Genomic DNA, 21,002 nt, shown 5'->3' with positions numbered 1-21,002 from the left:
TGCCAAAAAATTCAAAAGCTTTCGGTGGGAGTAGAGACTCCACTACATTCCCTGGGAAGCATACTAGGCTAAAACAGTAACCTTGATACAAGCATGCCAATTACACATTCAACCAAATATATTTCTGCATTCCTCTTCATGTGAGAAGGTAAGTATTAGGTTCAGGATTCACAGTAGGTTTCTAAGTTTTGAAATGAAATCATTTATAATTAATTGAAAATTGTCTTTCTCAAAAGTAATGCAAGCCTATTTTTAAGATCTTACTATCAGTCTCTATCAATTTGGGAACTGCAGACACAAAACAAGGGATACGGGAAAAGACAATTAAAACACGCTCTTTTTAAAAGGGGAGAGAAAGGGGGAGGTTAATTAATACTACAAGCTATAAAAGAGCAAGTTGTTTCAATCACTAAATGGATTTTTTTCTCTTGCACATAAAGACTTTTATCTGTTTATTCAGGTAATGAGCACCTATCAGTAACATATAATGCTGCTGGTTTCAGAGAATTCATTCCTTTTCAATAAAGTTTTTAAAAAAGTTGTTCATGCAGGGTGAACAGGGGGAGGTGAGCGACATTTTTAGATGGTTCAGCTCAGACTCACAAAAACTGCACATATTAGACCCAAATCATTGATCCACCCAGCTCTGGACTCCTTGTACATTAATCTAAAACGTTTATAAATATTTTGGAAAATAAAGGGTGAAGGAAGCAACATATTAGCAAAGGCTGTTGGCACCTCCCAGGGCTATTTGAAGATCACGTGTGCATTGATCCAAAGAATACTTCATAAGAATCTGTTACAGTGAAGAATAGAAGCTAGTGGATAGAGAATCTGCTCTGAACTCACAGAACTTGGGTTGTAAATTCTTACGTCTCACTTTTTTTTTAAGTGAACCGCACTTTGGTGGCCACTAACAAACCATGCATGGTGGCATCCATGACTTGTGTCACTCCCTACTTCCTCCACCCCTTCACTTTCCTGGCCTTGGTCATGCAACTGGCTTTGGCCAATGGGACATCAGCAAGCTTGGTGTAAAGAGAGGTTTATCCTCTTGGAATGCATGCTTTGGGGATACACGTTCTCAAAACCCAGCCACCATGCTCTGAGAAGCCCAAATTAACCACACAGAGGAAAACAGAAGTCCTCACTGAGAGTCCCAGCCAAGCTCTCCACCAACAGCCAGCATCAACTCACTAGCCATCTCGGCTGAGTGAACCATCTTGGAAGAAGATCCTCCAGCCCCAGTTGAGCCTCTCGGGATGAGCCATGGTAGCCAATGTGACATGGACCAGAGATGAGCTGATTCTGCTAAATCCTGTCCAAATTGCAGAATAATGAAAATCATGAAATGTCATTTTAAGTCACTGTTTTGGGATAGTTTGTTATGTAGCTTTAGAACACCAAAACAGGAGTTTGGGCATAGTACCCAGCAAAGTGAACTCTGCTTTTCCAGTCCAATATCCACCTTTCTGAAATATCAAGAGGAAGAGAGCCTGCCTCTTCCTCTACACTGAGAGTTTGAGAAGGCTGGCTCATGCCCTGCTGTTCCCAACAAGGCTATCTTTTAGTCACAACCACAAAAGCATCATTTATTCAGCTCTTTCTAAGCCAGAGACTGTGCCAGGGGTATACACGCATAGGCATATAGCATATCGTTTTGTCCATGCAACAGCTCTTTGAGAAAAGAAATAACTCTGTAGAATAGATAAGGAAACTGAGTCTTGGAGAGGTTATGTCACTTGTCCAAGATGTTCCAGCCAATAAGTGGTAGAATTAGGCTTCCGACAAGTCCTCTACCACTAAAATCCCTCTACCCAGGACATGCTGCCTCTACTCCAGGAAGGCATTGCTGACCCACCTTCACAGACTGGACCTTGCATTTCTTTTTTTTTCCCCTTTGTCTTTAGGCATTTATTTATTTTGAATTTTATTTTATTGTGGTAAGAACACTTAACATGAGATCTTCCCTCCTGAATGCTTAAGTGTACCAACATTATCGTTGACTACATGTAAAATGTTGTACAGCAGCTCTCTAAAGCTTATTCATCTTGCTTCACTGAAACTTTATGCTGATGGATTGGGCCTTACTTTTTTTTTTTTTTTTGCCAGCAGGGATAAAGGGATTCTATTAATCTTTCCAGAGTCTTTAGACATTATCTTCCCAACCTCCCAAGCATACCTTTTTTTTTTTTTGAAATATAGATGCCAAGTACTAGGCAACATCTCTTTTCTGGGAGGGAAAGGAAAAAAAAAACCGATTCTCTTCAACACATCACATTTCATAGGCATTCTCATCCCTGGTTTATCTCTAGTCACAACCCACCCACTTCTGCTCCATTAGAGAGCTGGTGTCCCCCCGGGGGAAACACTCACCCCTATCCTGTCATAGCCATACTAATTGATGTTCATAGATGACGGGGCCAGGAAAAGGCAGTGTTATTACTGGTTGAGGCTTGGTCCTCAGGTGCCAGTACTCACTCTTGGTGAGCTGGGCTAGATCACATGACATGTCAAGAATGTGCCTGTGTTGGCCTTAAAGTCCCTTAGAGTGTCCTCTTTTCCCCTTAGAACCACACCTACCACTGGCTGTGTGTTTTACCAGTGCTTCTGAAGGAAGAAAAAGAAGTCCAAGAAGAAGAGACCAAAGGAAAATGGAGCCCAGGGTGGGACTGGTCTTTATCATCTACTACCCCCACGTTGGCTCTGGGAATGCTTTGAGCAATCGAATTTCTACGTCCATTGAAATGTGTTATATACTTACAAATATTAAAAATTATAACTACAAAGAGACAAAAGAGGGCAAGACAGGAAGGAGTGGAGAATGGGGATGGGGTTTTAGGAGGGAGACTTTGGAGTTCTGCCTAACGGTTGCAACATGTTACAATACTCCTTTTCAATACGGCACTCCTCCCACTGATGGTAAATATTCATTTGTAAGTCTACTTGCCCTGCTAAATAGTGAGCTCTTCGACAAAAGGGATCCCATCTTAGGTAAATTTGCAACTCCATTGTATTCAGTGCCAACATATATATTTTTTGAATGAGTGAGAATGGATGAACAATTTTTCTTAATTGCTATGGTTCTCCTAGTTGCTGGCATCCTCGCCTTGTGTCCAAACTCTTTGTTCTGCCTCTTCAGTTACTGTGGGCCATAAATCATGACATGACAGGAAGACATTGAGAAAATTGTATTTGGCCAAGATACAGAATCCCAAATTCTTGAATCCTGCCCTCCTACAAACTCCCTCCACAAGGAACCCAAGAAGATATATACAGAGAAAAAGAGTAAAACACATACATTGTATTACATGAGAATTTAGTTCCAACATCAGTCTCCATCTCCAGTTCCCAATGAGCAAAACTGGACAATGTGAAGCTTGTCTAGGATAAAGGCGATTGTCTCCTCTTCTCCCCCTGGGCCCACAACCATGAAGCGGTAAAGCAAATCCACAGAAAATCACAGCAAGGCCAACACAAGCCAAAGAGTCAGCATTTGTCGTGTCAGCTGGTCTAGTGGTCAACTCCAGGGTATTCCTAGAGCAGGGCAATCACTGAACAGATAATTCAGGCCTTCTTTCTGCATATGTCTTAAGAAAGAGAGGAAAGAAAATTCCAGGAGATGCTAGAGGACTCCAGAGAAACTCCTGTCACATGGGACCTGGGACTCATCCCCTTTATTTGTTAGAAAAGATGTTTCAACTTCTAGCTTGAGGCACAGCAAATGATCTTGACCTTAATCCTTTACCAATATTTCTCCTTGAGGGTAGCATTTGAGGCTTAGAGTAGGAGAGGTGCTGTGAGCATCTCCTAGAGGCCAGGTGCCTCTGAAGCTACACTCATCCTGAGACCTGCTTCCTGGTTTTGATCTGTGGCACTTTTGCTCTACAATTTCTGGTTTATCTACCACATGTTTGGTCCCATTAGTCTTCACCTTGACTCTTGGTGTGTGTGCCTCATACAGTGTCCTCTTTAGGTCCAGTCTTGGGAAAAACAGGACTTTTCTTCCAATGAATTCTGGAATCTTCACATGTTCACCTTCCTTTCTCATGTTTTCCTTGCTGGAGGGTGGATACCAATAAATAAATACACACGTATACAAATAATCATCAAAGCTACACATATCCTTTTGCCTTTAGTTGATAGTTATGATTTTTGGACTCAGAGCTCATTATTCTCTTGGGCTCTGCCTTTTTGTGATCTTTTTTATATGAATTTAAAGTATCCTTGAAATCACTTGAAAGTTTTGAAACATTTACGCCTTCAAGGGAAGAGGCAAAGGTGCCTCTCCTTGCCCCTCACGTCCCTCTCCATTTCAAGCACCTGGGTAAGGCCAGATGTCTAAAACTGATGTTTAAATTGTTGGGAAGTAGTCCTTACTGTAAGACCCTTCTCCAAAGCAGCGTCAGCCCTGTCTCCAGAGCACTGACTAACAGCCAACAAGACTGAGCATTGAGTTAATACCCAACGTTAAGCAAAGTCAAAAATCAACTACATCAATTCTTAAAGCACATTTCAAAGGAAGACACAGCCAACTGGATAGCAGTCCTGAGCAAAGCTTGCCCTGGCGGGTGTCTGGTGAAGACACTGCTTTGTAACGCTTCCAAAGTCCTTCTAAGCAGGCAGCTTGGCAGTCCACAGTCTTAGTGTAGAGAGATGCCTCCGGGTCCAGGAGACAAAGCTGAGGAAGGGGAAGGGAGACCACTCACAAGCAGAAACACTATGTCACACTTCCCTAATGCCACACCCACACTAGCACATTGATCATGCCTGTAGCCTTTATAGAGCTACATAAGGATCCCCCTGCTACAGTTGAAAAAACAGATATGCCTTTTCCTCTCACACTCAGTGGGTCAGCTTTGCCTTTGCATTCTTGAGATCTGGAATTCCCACCCGCTGGCCTCTAAGTCACCAGTGTACTCATCTCCTGTAAAGCAGGGCATTGTTGCAACTAAGAAATTAAGAATGAGGATCAGGGGGACAGGAGGGTAATGGTGCCATTGATACTTCAAGGCCTCTTTCATGCAGACATCTTCGGTGTTTTATATGCTCCATCGTTTCCCTCACTACGTCTTCCAAGGATGTTCTCATCCTGTGTCATCAAGAACCATCTGAAGGGGAGGATAAGTGAATGCTTTTCCTGAAGCCACAGGGTAAGCTGTTGGTGGTCTTGATTTGCTCCACCAGCCCCACTTCCCAGACTTACATTTGAACTGTTTCATCCCAGTGGTCACACAGAGGAACAGGACACTTGATTGTGAAACAACAAAATACACCTTCTCTTTCATGAAGCAAAGCAATCTACCTCAGTCACAAAGATTGTCATGATGCTCAAACACAGTGCTAGAAACAAGGACAAGGAGAAGAGCCATAAGAAAGAATTTGAGAGATTATAAGGACTCTCAAAAGGAAGTATTATCCCTTGAGATTACTCCTATAAAGAATATATACCTGTCACTAAAGGATGCCCAAGTCACCCACCCTACAACAATTCCCATGTGTGGGTCTGCTGTAACCAGGGAGGGTCAAGATATTCAATTCCGTAAAAAGCAGCTTTTAAAAATAAAATTCAATTCTTGGCATGTGTTGCAATACTTCCTCTGTTCCAAACTTAATACTGAAGCCACCCACGGTACTGCTGTCTTAGCCAAATACAGTAAAGGAAATAAGCCTTCTCACAGAAGGCCCACATGAAGGGCATTAAACATGCAGGGTCAGGTAACACTTTAAATGGGCTGAGAAGGCTTCCATGATGCAGCACCATTGGAGACTGCAGGGAGGTAGACCCTGGCACTTGGACCTTCTGACTCCAGGGAAGACAATGCCCAGCTTTTACCTGCGAATCCAATCCGTATGAAATACAGAATGATGACAACAGAGGAAAAGACCTCTCATACAATCTCTATACAGTCCACATGCCCATTCCGTTGCCCTTGAGTATCTACTTTTTTATATAATTTACTAATATTTTTCATATATATGTAATCTTTATCTTCTCAGCTAGATCAAAAGTTGTATGAAGGCAAAGACCATCAGCTCTAGATAATAACTTTAAGCCATCAGGACAGCTTCCTCCAATATGCCATACATTTGGCTTCAAATAAAAGACCACCTTCATTCAACGTTTTGCATTATTCGTTACTGAGTCCTGAACCGTTTGCTCTTGCTCATCTCATGTCTTTCTTCCTGAACTATTTCTCCTGGTTTTAAACTTCTAAACCTGGTTTTGGGCCTCTCCTTGCTCCTTGTATTTAGCCTTGAACTCAAGACCGTCTTCAGCAGTGGGTAAGAGCACAGACTCTGAAGTCAGCCTTCCTGAATTCAAATCCTGACACCATTTACTAAGAGTATGACCCTGTGCAAGCCATTTAAATTCTCTAAACCTTAATGTTCTCAACTGCAAAGGGGTGCTCATAATGGCACCTACCTCCTGGAGCTGTTGAGAAGACAAAATGGTTTCTATGAAAAACAGTTAGAACAATGCCTTACACCGTAGAATTGCTCACTAAAAGGTAGCGATTTTGAGGCATTTTTCTGTCACCTCTATGGCCATGTGGACTCTTTAGTCAAAACAGTGCAGTTCATCCTCTCAGTGCTGTTCCTCTCCCAGGACCTTTACATCTGACGACCCACGCTGGGTTCATTCCAGCAGACAGAGAAGAGAGTATGCACTTCCGTTCTGTGGACACATTGTGCCCAATGCAGAGCAAGGCATTTTAGCGACTGCTAAAATCCAGTGATTAAGTTCTTGCTGGCTCCAGCTTATTTAAACTGAGCTCCACTGAGCCTTAGTTAAATTAAACACAAAAGGTATTTTTCTCCTTTTTAACTGGTTTCCTATCAGAGAAACATGTGCCTTGCTCCTCACTACAGAGTTAAACTCACAAATAAACCACTGTATGTCTAACATGTCCATTCCTGGTCTCCACACTTGAGAGAACACCAAGAAAGCAAGACTCATTCAGTCAACTAACATTTATTTGCCACGGACCCTGCCTTTAGATAGTTAATATCTGATTTTTAAAACAAGACCAACACATATGACATTATCAAAGAACAAGAGAAAGTATATAATTAAGTTCCAAGCCAAGTGAATGGTGCTGATTATAAATACAGAAGTTCTGAAAAGGGCGTATCAGGCAGTGAGTGGGTCACGTAATTCACTTAATTACTCAGAAAGCACTCATTGAGCCTCATCTAAGTGCCAAGTTCTGTACTAGGCTTTGGACATGGGTGAAGGACATCATGATCTTTCTTCCCTACAGTCCTCCGTGGGATAAGAGCCATATGGCTAGGGGAGCTGGTTCATCTAAGCCAGTCATGGTAAACTCATTCATCTTGACTGATTCCTAAATGGCCATTGAGACTAAGAAGTGTTGTCTGGAGGCTTCTGGGAAAGCTCTTCCTTGGTCTGAAGAAATCATCACAGCAAGACACTTCCCTTTTCCTTTGGTTATGGCCATGTATGGATGTGAAGTTCATAACTGCTGCTCACACCTCGCCACCAGATTGAAGATACAAAAGGGAGGGCCAAAAGAACTATAGGGAAACAAGGTCAGTACCACCAGATTACCTCAGCTTTCTGCTCTATGTCTGGGTTTCCAGTTATGTAATCTAGCACATTTCCTTAAGTTTAAGGTTGAGGTTTTTTATTTTTTCTGTTGCTTGTGTGCTTACACATTCCAACTCATAGAACAGTTGAAGATAAATGAGACATGAACAACCCTCAAAGAGTTCACAGCCTAGCACTGACAAACATGTAATCATATAGCACTGCAATTTATTAGTTGAGTACAGCAGAAGAACGTTCCAGAAATAAAGGCAGATCAGAAGGAGGAGGAGTTGGCAAAGACATAAGAGAGGCAGCTTCACCAAATTTAATTAGTCCTTGAAGGGCAGTCAGTGAATGACGGTAAAACAGTGAGAAACTGGCAATATACCCAACCTATCACTATGGAAGTTGGCTTAGTTCTCATGTCTTCACCAATTTTTGTCATTATTCCAGACATCTGAAAAGAGGGAAAAGAGTACATCTTTCTAGAATTAAGAGTTAATGTGCTAAACGTGTAACTTCACATTGATTCCTGCTCCTGGAATCAGCCTGGAAGTTTCCCCCTTAAAGGCTATTTTTGATCTCTGAAGATGTGACTGGCTACACAATTACTGAAAATCAGAACACATTACCCAGTGTGCACAGACCTCGGTAATTATGTGCACATAAGAAAACAATTCTCCTTCTTTGGTATCAGATGGCTGAAACTAAGTGTTCAGCCACCCTTCTTTAAAAAAGTGTTTTCTGTCAGTTAAAAAAGCCAGATACCCCTTGACTAGACTTGTCATTATTTATTTTACAGATGGTTTGGGCTTCACTGTGTGCCTGTAATGTTGGTGAATTCCAAACCGGATTTTGGAAACAACATTAGAGTCTTGCTATTGTTATGGATAGGAGGATCCACAGTATGGAAGCTTTGTTTAGCTCAGATCCTCAAATTAACTTCCATCTTTCTTCAATTTTCATTGAAGTCATTCCTAGCAGTCACGCTTCTGTCCTGGTATTATCTGAGGAGGCCTCTCGGGAGGCCACTCAGTTCCCCAGAACTAGTTAGCAGCTCCCTTTACAGTGTCTGGTATGCCTGGAAATAAATGTAAAGATGTAAAAGACACCAGAGTTCAGAACTAGACTGACTTGGGTTTAAATCCTAGTTTTGTAGCTTATTTGCTATGTTACCTTGAGCAAGTTACTTAATCTTCCTGAGTCGCTATGTAAACAAATATCGACTAAGAATTAAATAATGTAGGCAAGGTTCTTAAAATTGTGCCTGACATACAACGTCTTTCAACAAATTTATTGAGCTGGAGACATAAAGAAGACAAAAGTTCCCCCACAGATCTCATGTAATAAATATCCAGTACATAATCGCCACTGTTAATTTTAATAATACCTGTTCCTCTCCCATGATACATCCATTCTCAAGTACTGAGAGAGAAAAAGCAAAAAGTAATTCTAGATTTCTAGTTTGCCTCATGCCCCCCTCATCACCTCATATCTACTCCGACCTAAGTCATACTGGCTCCACTGTGACGTTTTCAGAATGCACCCTCTTCTCCCTACTTCTCCTGCTGCCACCTAGCCCAGTCACTATCATGCCAGTCCTAGCCCTTCATCTGAACTTACGGCCATCTTGGCCAGTTACAAAGCGTCAAGGTGGTTAGTAGTGGGATTCTCTGTGATGTTTCCAAGAAATGCACTAGCCCAGCAAACATGAAATTAAATATAAACTCTTCTCATATTTCTGATGATCTGGGTGTTGCCTACTTTTTCTAGCATCTTGGTTTCTCCATACCATCATGCTCTAGACACAGCAGGCTTCCTTCTGCTCCTTAAAGAAACCAAAGCCTTTGTTCTTATTTTTCACTCTCTCCCATGTCTTCATATAGCTGGCCCTTGTCATAATTAGAAAATCAGCTCAAATGGACTTCCTCAGACAAGCTATTCTTGACTTCCACGGTCGGTTTCAAACATAACATCCTATTTTATGTTCTTCATAATATGAAATGAGCTGTCTACTTATTTACCTGACTGTAGGTTCTATAGCCCCACAGAATGTAAGCTGTGTGAGGGCAGGAACCTCATCTGCCCTGTCAGCTGCTACATCCTCTATGCCTTATCAGAGCATGCGGCATACGGTAGGTGCATAATGAATACTAGTTGAACAGTACAATACTAAGATTCCAAATGCTGTTTCAGCTTATTCACAATTTTCCCAAGTCATTTCACTTCCTAGCAGAGGGGCATTTAGCACCTTAGTGTCATGAGTTGAAAGAACCATGGGAACCTTAGAGAGAAGCTATGTTGTACCTCATTTAAAGATAAGGAAATGGAGACGCAGAGATGAGATGAGGCTTACAGAATTAGTGTCAGACCCTGGACAAGAGCTCAGAGCTCCTAAGGTCTGGACATGTGGACACTATATGACCCTTCTCTGATGGACTCACGCCTCCTCTGACCCTCTAGATTGGCAGGAAGAGACCAATGATGTTTGAAATCACACCAACCATTTCACAGGAGTTAGACTGGGACTGGAGTGAGAATGGGAACTACGTTACTAAAGCCAAGGAAAGAAGAGGCAGGGCCAGAGAAGGCACTAGAGCACAGGATCACACCAAAAAAATAAATTACTTCTCAGATGCCATGAGTGAATGAACCTTAGATTAGGAGCTACAAGTTGTCAATATCAGAAATATTACTGAACTCTGTTCTGATGAATAGAATTATAGAATCTCAGCATGGAAAGAGACCTCTATGGTTCATCCAACCCCCTTCAGATGCTTTACATCATTTACAATATATCTGCCTGGAAGTCATCAGCCTTATTTTAAATATCTCCAGTGCCGGATAACTCGTTGCCTCCTAAGGAAGCTCATTCTGTCTTCCAAAAGCTTTGACTATATGAACATTCTTCATTCAACGGAGCTACAAGTCCACTCCTTTCAATTCTGTTGATTCTACTTTTGCCATTTTTTAATATCTAAAGGCATACTAAAAAGGCATATTTGGGGGCTTCCCTGGTGGCGCAGTGGTTGAGAATCTGCCTGCCAAAGCAGGGGACATGGGTTCCAGCCCTGGTCTGGGAAGATCCCACATGCCGCGGAGCAACTAAGCCCGTGAGCCACAACTACTGAGCCTGCACGTCTGGAGCCTGTGCTTCGCAACAAAAGAGGCTGCGACAGTGAGAGGCCCACGCACCGCGATGAAGAGTGGCCCCCGCTCGCCGCAACTAGAGAAAGCCCTCACTTTCTCTAGTAGAAACGAAGACCCAACACAGCCATAAATAAATACAATTTTTTTAAAAAAAGGCATATTTTTAATATCTAAAGTCATAGCATCCCTGAGTTTTTCTTTTGCCAGTTCATACGGAATGACCTTACACTGGCACAGAGGATTTTCTTACGGATCTCTCCCTCTCCACATTGTTAAACGTAACAACATTCTTACAAAGTATGGCTTCAGGTATAGGGTAAACAGCTTAGAAGCCAGAACTTTCCTTGCTCTGGAGATTATATCTGTGTGGTGTAACTAAAGTTTTTGGCCCATGAGTGCTAACAGCCACCCCCAGTCCACCTCCAGCCCCTTAAAAATAATCCTGAATTGCCTGCTCAGTTCCCACTCCTTCCCAATCCTACTAAGAAAGGACTTTTGCTTACTGAGAGAGAAGCTGAGATGACCTACATAATAAAGTGATAGAAAGAGGGGTAAGGAGATGAGAGATTAAAAAACTTTGTAGCCTAGTTATCCAGGAAGAGTTTTTCTGGCGTTGAGGTTATAAAGAAAGAGACACTTGGGCAGCTACAGGGTGTGAGCGACTGGGAGAAAAAGAGGCAAAGTGATGTTACAAAATGTCAAGGTGGCTTAGTAATGGGATACTCTTTGATCTTCTCCACTAAATGCAAATAGAAGATTTCTATTGCTTTTAACTGCCTTTAATGTAGGACTGTGTTACCCTGGATATGACACACAAGTCTTTGACTAGACCACGTGCGTCACTGAATTCATTAGGTTATGTGCATTAAAAGTTAATCCTCTAACAATTATAATGATTTTTACTCAGAGTGATTTACCGTGTACCATGAACTATACTGAGGACTTTATCTTCTTATCTTAATTCTTACAGCACCCCTTTGAGGTATATGCCATTATAATTCTCATTTTTCAGACGAGGCTATAAAACAGAGAGAGGTAAATGAAATTTTCCACAGATACACAGGTAAGTAATGACATAGTTTTCAGACCCACATTTTTCTAAATCTCTAAATCCCATACATTATCTTTTAGGGTAGCTCCTGGCAGAATGGTCTCCATGACTGTCCAGAAAGAAAAAGAAACAGCCAGAGTGGTGAGTCTGGAATCTCGGAATCTTCTGATGCTCCCAGGAGATTCTACGACCCAAAGCTTGTCCCACAGCTTGACAGTCAAGCACTCATTCAATGCTGAGATCAGAGCCATATCCAAATGATGGTTGAGATTTCTGGCACATTCCTTAGAAAGAGACCCAAACTTGCTAAAACTTCAATCTCATTTCCCACAATGTTGATTATACAATTTTAGCCCATGGGTATTTTTTTTCCCTTGAGCACATCAATTCAAAAACCTTAAAAAAAAAAAACTGGGTTTACAAAAAATGTAATTGATAAAGCTAACTCTTTCGTAGCTGACTTTATGGTTTTAGCTAAAATGCAAGCTAAACTGAATTCTGTAATGGACTAGCCTTCATAATAACTGTAGTCTATCTGTATGCAAATAACTGAATGGCATTTCTCAATTTCAGGCTCTGGCTGTAAACTCACATCAGTTTTGGGTAGATTCTAATTATGCATCTGGTATCATAGGTACTGAATCCGTGAGAAATTCTGACACCAGTTTTGAGAGTTTACATTCATTATTCACTATTCGAACCTTGGGTTCAAAAGGTAGGTCTTCATAATAAAATGCGTTGGGTTGTACCACTATTTAGTAACTGTTTAGTCTGTTTAGTAACGGGTTATTTAATTTTCTGGGTCACAGTGTCATAAAAATGGAAATAATAATGACTCCCATCCAGGATTATTGGATAATTAAATAAGATAACGTACACAAAGTACTTGGAATAATATTTGGATCAATAAATTACAGTTTTTTCTGTTCTCTGCTGCCAGATCTCCCTCAAGGTCATTTGGTATTTCAGGGGCCAAATCTTAAAGACTTCCTCGTAATTCATTGGCTTGCTTACAGGCACCCTACAAAAGGAGTTCCCCCCATGACTCCAGCCTAACCTTTAGTAAAAAGACAAAGACAACATTCATTAGGAACCGAGGGAGCAGGAAGCATTATCACAGGGCAGGGCCAAGTAGACACATACTACATAAGGTCTGTTCTAGGCCTACAACCCGCTCACCTAGTCTCACATGACATCCTCAAGCATGAATGATGCCCACCCAGCCCTGTATGTCTGAGGACAAGGGCCATGGAAGGAAGGACCCATTTACAGGAGATGTTTATTTTCCCATTAATAAATGGAAATTACTTTGTTGGTTGGGAGCCCAGATTTGAAAATTACTCCCAGGGCTGCATCTAAAACCAGTTCAATATTTTAAAACTCAAATGTGTTTGGCATGATAGACTTGAGGATGTCATATCTTATGACATGGTCAGCCATAAAGTGTTCCATGGGAACAGAAAGAGGCATACTGGGGGGAGTGGGAAGAGGAAAACTGTCATCATTTATGTCTGGAGGGGCATAGTAAATGCCTGGGACAAACCCAGCTTCAGAGAACAGGAGAACATTCATCCGAATGGGTGCAAGACGCTTACACTATTTGTTGATCGTATAGTGTGATGAAAGAAGGTCAGGCTTTAGGTTGCTTAAGCAGATCTTGGCTAAAACCAGGCTCTGCCATTGATTCTCTGGGTAATGTTGGGTAAGTTACTGACCTTGCTAAACCTCAGATTCTTTGTCTGTGAAATAGGAATCACAGTATTCATTTATTATGAGAGTATTCGGCTCAATGCCTCCCACATGGTAAGTGCTCAATAAATCATAGCTATTGTTAGTGTCATTTTGTTGTTGTTGTTCATGCGTTAGCAACTCCTATGTGCTAGGTCCTCCAACATATTTGTCTATTTTGACAAATATAGGATGTAACAGTCTGCTATGCTATTACCATCCCCATTTTATAGATGAGAAAATTGACCTATATGTCTAATGCCACATAATTAAGCAAAAGCTGAGCTGAAATGGGAACCTAGGTCTGGCTAATTTCAAAGCTCACCTTGTTTCCATCACATAACCACCCCCGTGGAAGTGAAAAGCCTCATTAATGATATGCAGGTTGTATTAAAAAAAAAAAAAAAGCTTTTGACATGTGAAAGGAAGAGGTAAGAGGACATCCTGACAGGTGTTTGTAAAATCCAGTAGAAAAATCATTTTCGAGATCTGGACAAACAGGGTGACGATAGGGCATTCAAGAACATCCGTAAGGTGGATCCCAGCACTCAAAGGCTCAAGGCAAAAAGACCAGACTTGGACAAGAGCTGGCTTAGATGGTGGGCGGCACTCGGTTACATAGAAGCCCACTAGAGTTCTTAAAATCTCTGTTGACAGCAGGAAGGAATAGGCTCAAGGTATGGGGTGGCACCAGCTGAGCTGCAGGTGGGACTCAAGTAGTTCCAGCTCTGGGGAAGAACAGACATGAAGCAGGAAGTCAGGCAAGTCCGGACGTCATCAACCAGTTGATTGATTGGTACTTTTTTCGATTCTCTAGCCTCTTCAAATTAGCAGGTACCTTCTCCATAAGCATTGGCAATTCTGCAAGTTATGTAACATTCCTTGGCCTCTGACTTGCATCTGTGACCCATGACCTCAGGGTCTATACAGTCAGCACATAGGGGGAACAGGTTAAGTCACAATCCTAACCATGTCCTGGGCAGACATCACTAATTAATCACAGCACTCCTTTCAATGTGGCCTAGAAAATCCTCACTTCCATGCCCCAGGTGGTCAATACCAGTGGATTAGATTTAGCATGTTATAAAACTTACTGACCAGAGAGACCAAGCGGTCTACCTTTCAACAAGTCACTTAATTAAACATAAAGCTAAATAACAGAAGATTTAAATTGACCTCCCTGGTTAATTGTATAAAGAAATGCCCAAAGTACACTGCAGTCTTGTGACAGGTTAAAGAAACAAAAACAAACAAACAAACAAAAATCCAAAAACCTCATGATACAAGAAGGTATAAGGAGCCTTGGATTCTCTCTCTACCCATCTCTGAATTCAGCTATGTGAGTACCTACTATGTGCTGGCAACAATCTAAGAATTTTACATGTTTTTCTATTTAATATTCATAGCACATTAAGTAGGTACTCTTATTATGCCTTTTTACAGATGAAGAATGGAATATTAAAGAGGTTAAATAACTCTGTAAATGTCGTGCAAGATCATGAGAGGCGGCAATGAGATTCAAACCCAGGTCCACCTACTTGTAGGACCAGAGCCCTTACCCTCTACATTTTATGTTCTCTTATCTAGATATATGAAGCCAAAATAAAAACAGAAAGCTATGTTGGCAAACAATGAGTATACCCTAGAATATTCTTAAGGCTTCATGTGAGTCTGCTGTCTTGGCGACCAGAGAATAATAGAGTCTTGACAACATAGGACAATCACTCTCCACAACCCCAGTGGGGCCAGGACATCAGAAAAATTCCCCTTGGGAAATGTCATTATAGCAGTTGACTAAGAGATGAAAGAAAGATTACATGGGCAGATAGCCCGTTGATTCCCTCTGCTCTGTCAGGTTCACTGATTTAACAGAACCTGTCTTTTCTCCACAGCCATGTGCACAGCAAGCTCCCACAGCCTCACCAGATGCCCTTGCCATGGTGGAGAGGTCGGGTTATGACAGACAATGACAGCCCATCAATTATAATGTAGACATCAACCCCAGCGGCCTTGTCCTCCATGAGATCTGTTTCAGCCACCACCCTCTCCTTTCCTTGGCCCTTGGGTGGTTCGAGAGGGCATGGGAGCATACCCCAGCCCCACAGGGACCCCTCTCTGTCCAAACAGCAATTTAATCTCCCAAATCTTCTCTTGCAGTGAGAAAATCATGGCCACCCTAGCATGAGCTCCCATGACTTCTCTCCATCTGTCAGATTTTCTCCATTATTACCTTCTCTTCCTCTACTGTGCTCTCAAAGGAGAAGTATCTGCCATACTGACCAGTGCTACTGCCCCTTCTGGTGCTCTCTTCTGCGTTTCTGCTGAGACCTTGCTCCATTGGTTACCCTCTCCCCGTCTTAAAGAGAAGAGAGATAACTCAGGCAGCTAAAATTCTCCTTTAGCCTGAAAAACCTACCTTCCTTTGAGCCCGTTACCTTGCTAATAAGATTTGCTGTTTTTACACCACCAGGACACAGCTGACACCAGATGTGTAGGTTTTTTCCATAACAACAACCAATTCTAAGTTCACCAACTGGGTGTCCGATGATTCAACTCAATTCTGACACTACCTGGAATTAGCTAGACCACACAAGTTAAAGGGCCCAGTGCCACAAGACTGCCCACACTTCAGATGTCAATCGCAAGGCCAGGCCTCCTGTACTTCTGACCAACCAGCTATAAATCAGGGGTTCCCATGACACCCTCCTTGGGCTCAGTAATGTGCTACTACAGCTCACAGATTTCAGGGAAACACTTTACTTACTAGTAATGGTTTATAATAAAAGATAATAGAAATGATACAAATAAATAGCCAGATGAAGAGGTACAAGGTCCAGAAGGATCTCAAGTGTAGGAGCTTCTGTTTCCATGGAGTTTGGGGTGTGCCACCCTCTTGGCACGGGGATGCATTTCACCATCCCAGAAGCTCTGAGAGCCCCTTTGTGTAGTTTTTATGGAGGTTCCATTTTGTAAATATGGTTGATTAAATCATTGACCATTGGTGATTAACTCAATCTCCAGCCCCTTTTTCTTCTCCAGAGGTCAGAGGGTGGGGCTGAAGGTTCCTGCCCTTTAATCACATGGCTGGTTCCTCTGCTAACCAGCACCCAACCTGAAGCTACCGAGGAGCCCACCAAGAGTGACCTCATTAGTATAAACCCAGGTATATATATATTTTTTGCGGTACGCAGGCCTCTCACTGTTGTGGCCTCTCCTGTTGTGGAGCACAGGCTCCAGACGCACAGGCTCATCGGCCATGGCTCACGGGCCCAGCCGCTCCGCGGCATGTGGGATCTTCCCGGACCGGGGCACGAACCTGTGTCCCCTGCATCATCAGGCGGACTCTCAACCACTGCGCCACCAGGGAAGCCCTACCCAGGTATATTTTTAAAACTCTATTAAGAATAACAAAAGACACTCTTCTCACTCCTGTCACTCAGAAATTCCAAAGGTTTTAGAAGTTCTACGCCAGGAACTGGGGAAAAAAGCCAAATATGTATTTCTTATTGTATCACAGCATCACATCTGCTATTGCCTGACCTCTTTCTTTCCTCTCCCCACCAACAATCTAGTAAGAGTAATTTGTACCACCAGCCTCTACTTAATCACACCCTGTGCTCTATCATCCACTGTGACATCACCTCTGTTACCAGAAGTCTGAGACAGATGACGTCTTGTTGCTCGTCTGTATGGATGTTTGTATCAGGTTGCACAATAAGGACTTCTGTTTGTGAGTGACATGACCTTGGAAAGGGCAGGAATGCATGGGCTAGAACATCTTCAATGATTTACATGACTATCCATCTATCTTGCTTCCATAGCTGTGTGCCAACAGGGAAACTGGGCTGCATACCACTCTGGCCTCACATTTTTTCATCGTGTTCAGCAGTTTGTTGGTAAAACCTAGAAGAAGGACAAAATTGGCCTCCCTTGAGTCACCTGGCCACCTCTTGAGCCATTTACTATGGTGGGGGAAGCTATGGCAGTTGGGGTAGCCTAGCACAGGGCTGGCTAGAGTCGGGTGGTGTCTGTGCTAGAGGAAGCTGGGGCAACACATACATAGCTGCTGGGAAAATCATGAACTGTGCAGCCACTGTGATTTGTGTCTACTAAGCAGACTTCTGTGTAATGCTGAGAATGGTGCAGAATGAAATAATAGATGGCAACATTGAGGCCATTATCAAAATCACACAGTCATTAAGGCTGAACAGAAATATTAAGCTATACTTGCCTTTCTAACCAAATATGTAGTTAAGACCTTGGATCAAATGGACCTCACAAATGTATGGTGCCTAAGCTGTGTGTTTGAAAGGTACACCCAGTAGGGCCAGTGCCTCTGAATATTAACTCCATCCATCTATTGCTCTTTCGCCTCTGGAAAGCATTTTGGTTTCAGAATCTTTCAATTCAAGCACAAGCCCCTAGGAGAGGGCTGCCACCACAGTTACAAGTTAACACCATTGGAAGGTGTCGCTGACAAATAACTCTGAACAAAAAGACCCTGCCGCACCAGAACCAGAAAACTCCTGGGAAATTGGGGCCCATAAAGTGTCTCCAGCTTGAATGTAGCACACAGAAGTGCTGTATGGCAGGACAGTGCTCTGAAGTTTTCCAATATCCCAATCAACAGTAGAGAAAATGGCTCAGAAAGAGTTGCTGAGGTCTTGCCATGTGTCAGGTGTGCTAAATACTCCCTCGAATTTAGTTCAACCCCATTTTACTGATGAGAAAACTGAGGCTCAGAGAGGGTTAAAGTATCCCCCCACCCAAGTTTACAGAGCCAGAAAGTAACAGCTTTGGAATTTTCACCCAGCTCTAGCCGCACGGTTCCAAAGCACTGAAGATGGGTAATTAATAAATAGGAAAATTTGTGTCAGAAACGGGGTTTTCTGATTTCCAGGCTAGTGCTCTTTCTACGGAGCATACCACCTTGTTTTTGTATCCCATAGTGTTGAACAAAGCGTTTTGACAAGAGCAACATTCTTTTTTCTCTGCCTACAACGTTGTAGGCAGGAGGTGGGTGATTCTCCCTGCTTAACAGCTAAACGGACCCAGTCTCTGAAAGGAAAAACTTAGCCCAGTAAGGATGTCATTCTAAACCCAGCAGGGCTGGGGCCCCTGGAAACACCTTGCTTTTGCTTTTGGTCATCACACTCCCACAATTCAACTGACCCTGGAAGCAGCGCCAAGCTGGCTGTTTTCGAGCAGATTCATCTCTCTCCGTTTTTAGCTTCAATTCCTCATGACTGTTTTATATTCTGAGCCCTGCCCCTACTTTCAGTTTCTCATAAAGAAAAGTTGTTACGTTAGAATTGAGTGAGTCTGTCCGCCTCGTTCCTCACCTCGGACTGTATTTTTACATTATCAGGTAAATTAAAAGCCATACCTTATGTGTACGTGCATTACGGAAACTCATTTAAAATTCTGTTCAGCGCACATTTGAAGAACTTTTGCTGATTCAATGAATGCCACATTTACTAATCAGGTGTAAATCATCACTTTGCTGTGAGGAATACTTTAGACCTGGTCCACCTGACAGGGTCCATTTTGCACTTTGTCAAGTTTCAAGGTATCTCTTAGTCTCTTCATCGGAGCAGATAGAGGAGAGAAAGCTGAGTCTCAGAAACCAAGGGGGCCTGGGGGCTCTTGGCCTGATGTCACACTGCAAGGAGAAGGGGGAGAGGACCATGCTTGGGTGGTGAAAACATCTACCACAGAATAACCACAATAATAGTAATACTATCAATACCCAGGGCCGCCTTCCCGGGCATGCAACCTGTATAATCACAAACGGTCCAGCTCTGAGAAGGGCCCTTGGTTTAATACTCTTTTGTCACCACCTTGAAATTGTTCGTAATTTTTTTACTCACATTTGCATTTTACACTGGGTCCCACAATCAGGCCCCCGGTTTTATCAATAGCTACCATTTAGTGAACATTTTCCCCAAGTCAGATGTTGAGCTAATGTTTCTCTTGTGTTATGTAACTTCACCATAATCATATTCAGTTATTCAACAAATATGGAGCGACCCTTTAGGTGCCAGGTACTGTGCAAAGTCCCAAGAATATCAAATAGCAAAGAAAGGCACAGTGCCTGCCTTCATGGAACCTACATTTAAACAGTATAGACACTAGTAATTTCAAGTTGTAATAACTGCTCTCATGGAGAAACATAATAAACTGAGGTGAATGTCATAGGAAAGATCCATGTGAAGTCAGGTAGCCGGGAAGGGCCTTCCTGAGAGTCTAAGAAGCAAGAACTCTTGTACCCATTTTACAGATATCTCCGGTAGAGCAGGTGACTTAGCCGAGGTCACAGAGTCGGATGACAGCAGAACCAAACTTTGAAGTCAAGTCTGCCTGACTCAGTGGCCAGTGTTCTAGAACACAGCTTCTCAAACTTTAATATGCATAGAGATCACTGGGGATTGTACGAAATGGATTCTGAGTCAATGGATCTGGGGTGGTGCTGATTCTGCTAAGCCCAGAACCACACTTGGAGCACAAGATCTTAAATGCCTGTGCTAGGGGCACATGGTTGGAGGCGGCCGCCACAGACTCACGGGCACAGTGAGCTGAAGGACCAGCTCTCACCACAGGAAGTGTGATGGGACAGGATGCCTGAGGACAGGCCCAGATGGGCAGAGCAGGAACTCAGGGGCTGCAGGACCTCAAGGATTTCACGGCCCTGCCTAAACCTTGGGGAAAAGAATGAAAACATTACTGGCACAGTTTCTGACCAAGAACTTAGAAGGAGAGAACTGACCAACAAGAAAAGCTTTCCCCTCCTTTACAGACTCTGCCCTGATCCTCAAGTCTAGGTGTACCACCTTGAGCGTTATGAAAGGGTTCCTTAAGTCCAGCCGCAATCTCTTCCACTGTGCCTTAAGCTCATTTTCTTTTGCAAAGTTCTCTATGAAGACAGAGCATGGCCAGTGAACATTTTCCCATATTCAAGTTAGTTTCAAGTCATCCTTAAGTTTCAAAATTCTAATTTAAGTACCTCACGCCCATTTATTTTTGTCCTTATAGGAATATGAGAGTCATTTTAAAAAATCGCTATAATAATCTTTTTTTCTGATTCGTCAACAGTTTTTATGAGCCAAATGTGACATTATAAGATCTGACTAATTCATAGCAAAAACAACCACCTCCCAGCCCTCATAGAACATATTCCTTTTATTCCCCCACAATGTATTGAATGTGTGGTCAACTCTGAATGCCGGATCTTTTTCTACCAGATATGTATGTGTTGAGTCTCTCTGTTCTCTGAATTGTCTGTTTTGCTCATAACCATGATCATAAACACAGTAACTGGCACACAGTAGGTGATTAATAAATGTCTGTGGAATGGATGTATGAGCAACTTTCAACTAGTCTTCACTGAACTATACCCTGTATTTAAAGAGTATTCATCTTTCAGATTATTAGGAATCTCCCTGAAGGGGAAGGTGACTTCACTTCGAGCAAAAACGTGGATGTAGGACTGGCTGGTGGCATCTAATAAATATTTTTCATGAG

The sequence above is a fragment of the Grampus griseus genome, assembly GCF_964374135.1.
Source record: "Grampus griseus genome assembly, chromosome: 17".
NCBI lineage: Eukaryota > Metazoa > Chordata > Mammalia > Artiodactyla > Delphinidae > Grampus > Grampus griseus.
Note: the sequence above shows the minus strand (reverse complement) of the source record.